The sequence below is a fragment of the Mesoplodon densirostris genome, chromosome 13, assembly GCF_025265405.1.
Source record: "Mesoplodon densirostris isolate mMesDen1 chromosome 13, mMesDen1 primary haplotype, whole genome shotgun sequence".
Taxonomy (NCBI): Eukaryota; Metazoa; Chordata; class Mammalia; order Artiodactyla; family Ziphiidae; genus Mesoplodon; species Mesoplodon densirostris.
In genome coordinates, this window is record NC_082673.1 from 92,162,521 (window position 1) to 92,167,438 (window position 4,918).

Sequence of the window (4,918 nt, forward strand, 5' to 3'; positions counted from 1 at the left end):
GCTCCCCCAGAGTCACCGCGAAGGAACGCGGGCGGCGGCAGGGAGCAGGGTGCGTCCCGAGCCGCCCTGACGGCCTTTGAACGGAGTTCGCAAGGTAAATGCGGCCCCGCCAGACGCGCGAGCAGTTTCGCTTTACAAACGGTGACTTTATTGCCCGAGGGGGCCCATGGGGCCGCTGGTGCAGGCGTCGACGTCGACCCAGGTGCCCCTCCTGTGCAATGTCCTTCGTCGTCCAGGCCTTGCTCACTGCCCTGGGGCCGGCTGCTTGCGCCGGTGCTCGCTCGGTCCTGGGGCTGCCGGGCCAGGCTGTCCTCAGAGGCTGCCTCCATGGCCGAGTGGCTTCCCTGCCTTGACCGTGGAAGAGATGGGGTCTCTGTCCCCAGCAGGCCTTGCCCCATGGGTTCAGCACCTCCACCTGGGATCGGAGCACGTGTTCTGTCCACCAGGAGGACCTGGGCCCCTTCTCAGACGCCAGTCCCAGCGCCCACCTTCCGGGGCCTGGGACTCCTGGAGGAGCTGAGGAAGAAGGCCCAGAGACTGGCAGGCTGGGGCCACGGCCCAGGACAGGAACCACACATGGATCTTCTGGCTGGTCCTCCCCTTTGCTGCCTAGAGATCCCAGATGGAGGGGGTGGAGCAGGTGCCCCTTGCCCCCCAGGGTCAGGACCCAAGACCTGTCCTCCTCTGTCCCCAGTCCCGGCCCTGAGGACTTAGTCTTTCCCCTTCCCCAGGCCTCACCTCTTTCCGGGTCATTCTCGACCAGATACTCATGCAGGGCCACCCAGCCACCTCCGGCACGGACCATGAGGGCACCTCGAGACACCTGTGCAGGCACGGGGGCCGGGGGGCCAGCGTTGGCTCCCGTGGCTCTGTGCTCACCCCCACCCCCAGGCCCACGCTCACACCTGCTCACCAAGGCTTCCTGGACCCTGGGCCGACCTTTGGCCGCCTGTGTCCTTGTCCCTGTCTGCGTACCCCACACTGGCTATGCTGTGTGGCCGCTGGAGAGGCCTGGCCTGACAGAGTAGTGAGCTGCGGCCTGGGCCCCTCCCCCCCCCCCCAAGGCGTGTCAGGCCAGCTGCCTTCGTCTTGTCCCTGCTCACCAAACGCCAGGACACCGTCCATGAAGTCCTGCTGGGAAACGTGCCGAGCTAGCTGTGGCTTGTGGCCGGGAGTGCAGCCCGGAGCCTCTTCTCCGTGGGGTCCAGTCACTGCAGGCAGCACGGCTGCCAGGCCACGAAACCCAGGTGTGGGCCAGCTCCTCGCTGTGGGAAGGAGGTGTGAGGCTGTCCAGGCCTGGGTCTCTCTGTGCCCAGGGGCGGGCAGCATGCCTGCCTGTGCCTCACCTGCAGGCGTGGGCAGGCTGCATGTGGCCGCCCCTGCCCCAGCCGTGCCCACTGGTCCTCACCCCTCCGGCTCCTCTCTAGCCCCCTGTGGTGACCTCCAGCTCAGATCTTCCAGGAACCCTCCCGGGGGGCAAGCCTGGGTGACTCTCCTGATCCCGAGGCCCTTGGGCTGCCCCTGGTCAGCCAGAGCTGGTGCCTTCCTTGGAGCTCTGGTTACCACTGTTCTATGAATAACTACTCTAGGGACCGCATATAAGTGGAATCATGCCATGTTCGTCCTCTTGTGTCCAGCTTATTTCACATAGCGTAGCAACTTTAAACTTCATCCAGGCTGTATCACACATCAGGATTTCATTCTTTTTGAAGGCTGCCCAATATTCCATTGTATGTATATACCCAATGTTGTTTATGCTTTCATCTGTGGGTGGATACTTGGGTTGCTTCGTCTTGCCTTTCCGAAAGCTTACCCTCACTCGTGTTGCATGTCAGGGGCTGGCTGAGGCTCCACTCTGCCACCTTCACTTCAGGATCCAGGCTGATGAAGTTACCATTATCTGGAATATCGCTGGTCCTCCTGGCTTAAGGACTGAGAACTTGGGGAGGTCTTATACTGGCAGCTAAACGCTCTGGTGTGAAGGGGCCACGTGCCACTTCCTCTCCTACCCCACTGGCCAGCACTGGTCACATGGTCCCCCTGACCACAAGGGGTGGCAGCGCAGTCCTCCTGTGCACTGGATGCAGTAGTGCTGTGAACAGTACTCGTGAACACACAGCCCCTCATTCAAAACCATCACACTTATCCCACCTGTCATGGTTTTAGTCATTCAGTTTTGTAGTTCATCCTCTAAATCAGCGGTCCCCAACTTTTTGGCACCAGGGACCAGTTTTGTGGAAGACAGTTTTTCCACGGATGCGGGGATGGAGGGGGAAGGATGGTTCAGCAGGTAATGCGAGCTATGGGGAGCGGCAGATGAAGCATCACTCGCTGGCCCGCTACCAGTCCGCGGCCTGGGGCTAGGGGACCCCTACTCTAAATAATGAGTAGCACAATTTGACACTGATGATTGCTTTCCTCATACGTGATCTGGCATAATGCTATGACAGTTTCCTGTGATTTCTGCCAAGTGAAAACTATTGACTTTATCTCATGTGTGCACTTGTTTGGATGCTCTTCTGACCCCTAGACAGTGCCTCGCCCAAAGCTGAACCTACTACAGGCACAGCCCAGAGATCTCCTCCAAGGTAACGTTTCTGCCATTGAACAACTTGGGGTTTAATACCTGAACTTCATAGAACATGTGTATCACTCAGTTCTCTTTCTAGCAGTATTTATACAGGAACATTTTATATTCACATCACCCCAAATCAATAAACAAACTTTAATCGAACAGTGTGCAGGGGAAATCTTGAATGAACCTCAGGATGGCTAGATGACCATCACCACCTGAGGGTGTTGTGCAAAGCTCGGGGATCAACAAACGCCTGTGTGGGTGGTGGGATGGTGTGGGGCTAAAAGAAGCCACGCCCCCGCAGATGGACTTGTTAGCATCCACGTTCATCGCTGAGTTTGGGAAGCAGTGTGTTTAGCACTTCACACTCACTTATATGTATGTGTACTGACTGGCTTTTAGTTACATTGTAATTTTTCCCACGTAGGTGTCCAACTGATACTTTTGTGGAGAATTTGGCTAATTCTTGGGAATATTCTCTTCCCATTAAAGGGGAGAGGCCTGTGTGTGATCAATCACAGTACCCGGCCTAAATTTTTTTCATATAATGTCTATTCCATAGCATAGGTTATCTTTTTCAAACTCTAAAAAAACTTTTCACGCTCGCTATTATTACTGATGTGCAAATCACATTTTCACGTTTACTAAGATTGTGGATAAATTATTTGTCCCCGTCCTCACTCATCAGTTCATTTTTTTCATGCCAAAAGAGGTTGAAATCAAAGCAAAATACATAATCTTTTGAGTGTCATATATTCTAAAGAAACCAGGCTCCAGATTTTTTTAAATGTCACCTTTTGGAAGAATACATGTTTAATAAGTTTCCAAAAATGTCCTACCTGTGGCTCCTGTTTTGGAGATTAGAAATCTGTATTCGCAGAGGACAGGTTTCAAGACCAGTGTCCCGTGTCTGATATTCTCAGTGGGGGATTTCCTTGAAGACGCTTGCTGGTCAGTTCTCTAGCTGAGGAGCCCCTGCGTGTTGAGAAGCACGCGTTGTTCCAGATGACGTCAGAGCGTCAGCCCCTTCAGCGACGGGACTGTTTCTTCCTCAGGAGTTGGTGTGGAGCCTTCCAGACCAAACACCACACTCCCTTTCTCTGTCAGAAAGCTGGGGTAAATTGTGTATATTTGTATAACTGAAACACCTTGCTGTATACTTTAAACTAACACAACATTGTAAATCAACTATATTTCAATATATTTTTTTAAGTAATATAGGATGGTAACTGAAAGAGAAAGATTAAAAGACAGAAAGCTGTGGGGCTTCCCTGGTGGCGCAGTGGTTGAGAATCTGCCTGCCAATGCAGGGGACACAGGTTCGAGCCCTGGTCTTGGAGGATCCCACATGCCGCGGAGCAATTGGGCCCGTGAGCCACAACTACTGAGCCTGCGCCTCGGGAGCCTGTGCTCCGCAACAAGAGAGGCCGCGATAGTGAGAGGCCCGCGCACCGCAATGAAGAGTGGCCCCCGCTTGCCACAACTAGAGAAAGCCCTTGCACAGAAACGAAGACCCAACACAGCTAAAAATAAATAAATTTATAAAAAACACAAAAAAAACCCCCAGAAAGCTGGAGTAAAATACTACTTTTTGTTAGAACAAGACACTTTGCTGCCATCTGCTGGAAAACTCTCATAATAAATACCCACTTTTGCCACCAGTTGTCGGGGGGCATGAAGCCATAACTGAAATGTGTTACAGTGAAAAGAAGTGCTGGTCTGAAGAAGCCGGTGCCTCCTTAGAGCGGATGTTCTCGCGGTCAGGGAACCCGTGAGTCTCCCGCTCCTGCTGCCTGGCCTGGACCAATCGTGAAGAAAGAAAGAGTCGGACCGAGGAGGACCAGACGGAGTGAAACGAGCAGCCAGATGTAGACCGCGCCACGCCCTGGTTCCCTGGCAGGCCGCGAAGGTGGTCTGAGGGTGCGAAGCGCCGCCGGCCCAGAGAGGGTCAGGGCAAACCCGTGTTTGCACCGTCTCTGTCCAGTGGCGTCGGGTCAGGCCGTCGGAGAAGCCCCTGCCCTCTCCAGGATGGTGTGGGGGGGGCATTTCCCAGCCTCTGCCCTCCCTCTCCCCTTGGCTGTGGTCCCTCAGGGTGTGGCTGTCCCTGGGGGGGGAGAGTGGGCGCTCATGACCCCAACCCATCAGCCCACTCCCCTCTTTGCAGGACCCTTGTCCAGCACTCACGGCCCCTTGGTGCCCCCTGGCAACCCCCCGGCTCTGAAATGTATCAGGGTGGGACACGGGTGAAATCAGCTGGGATTCTGGCAGGTCTGCTCGTGGTCTGGCCTTCCGTCAGGAGGCTCAGGGTGGCCACTGTGTCCCATGCAGACGTTCCCACCTGCT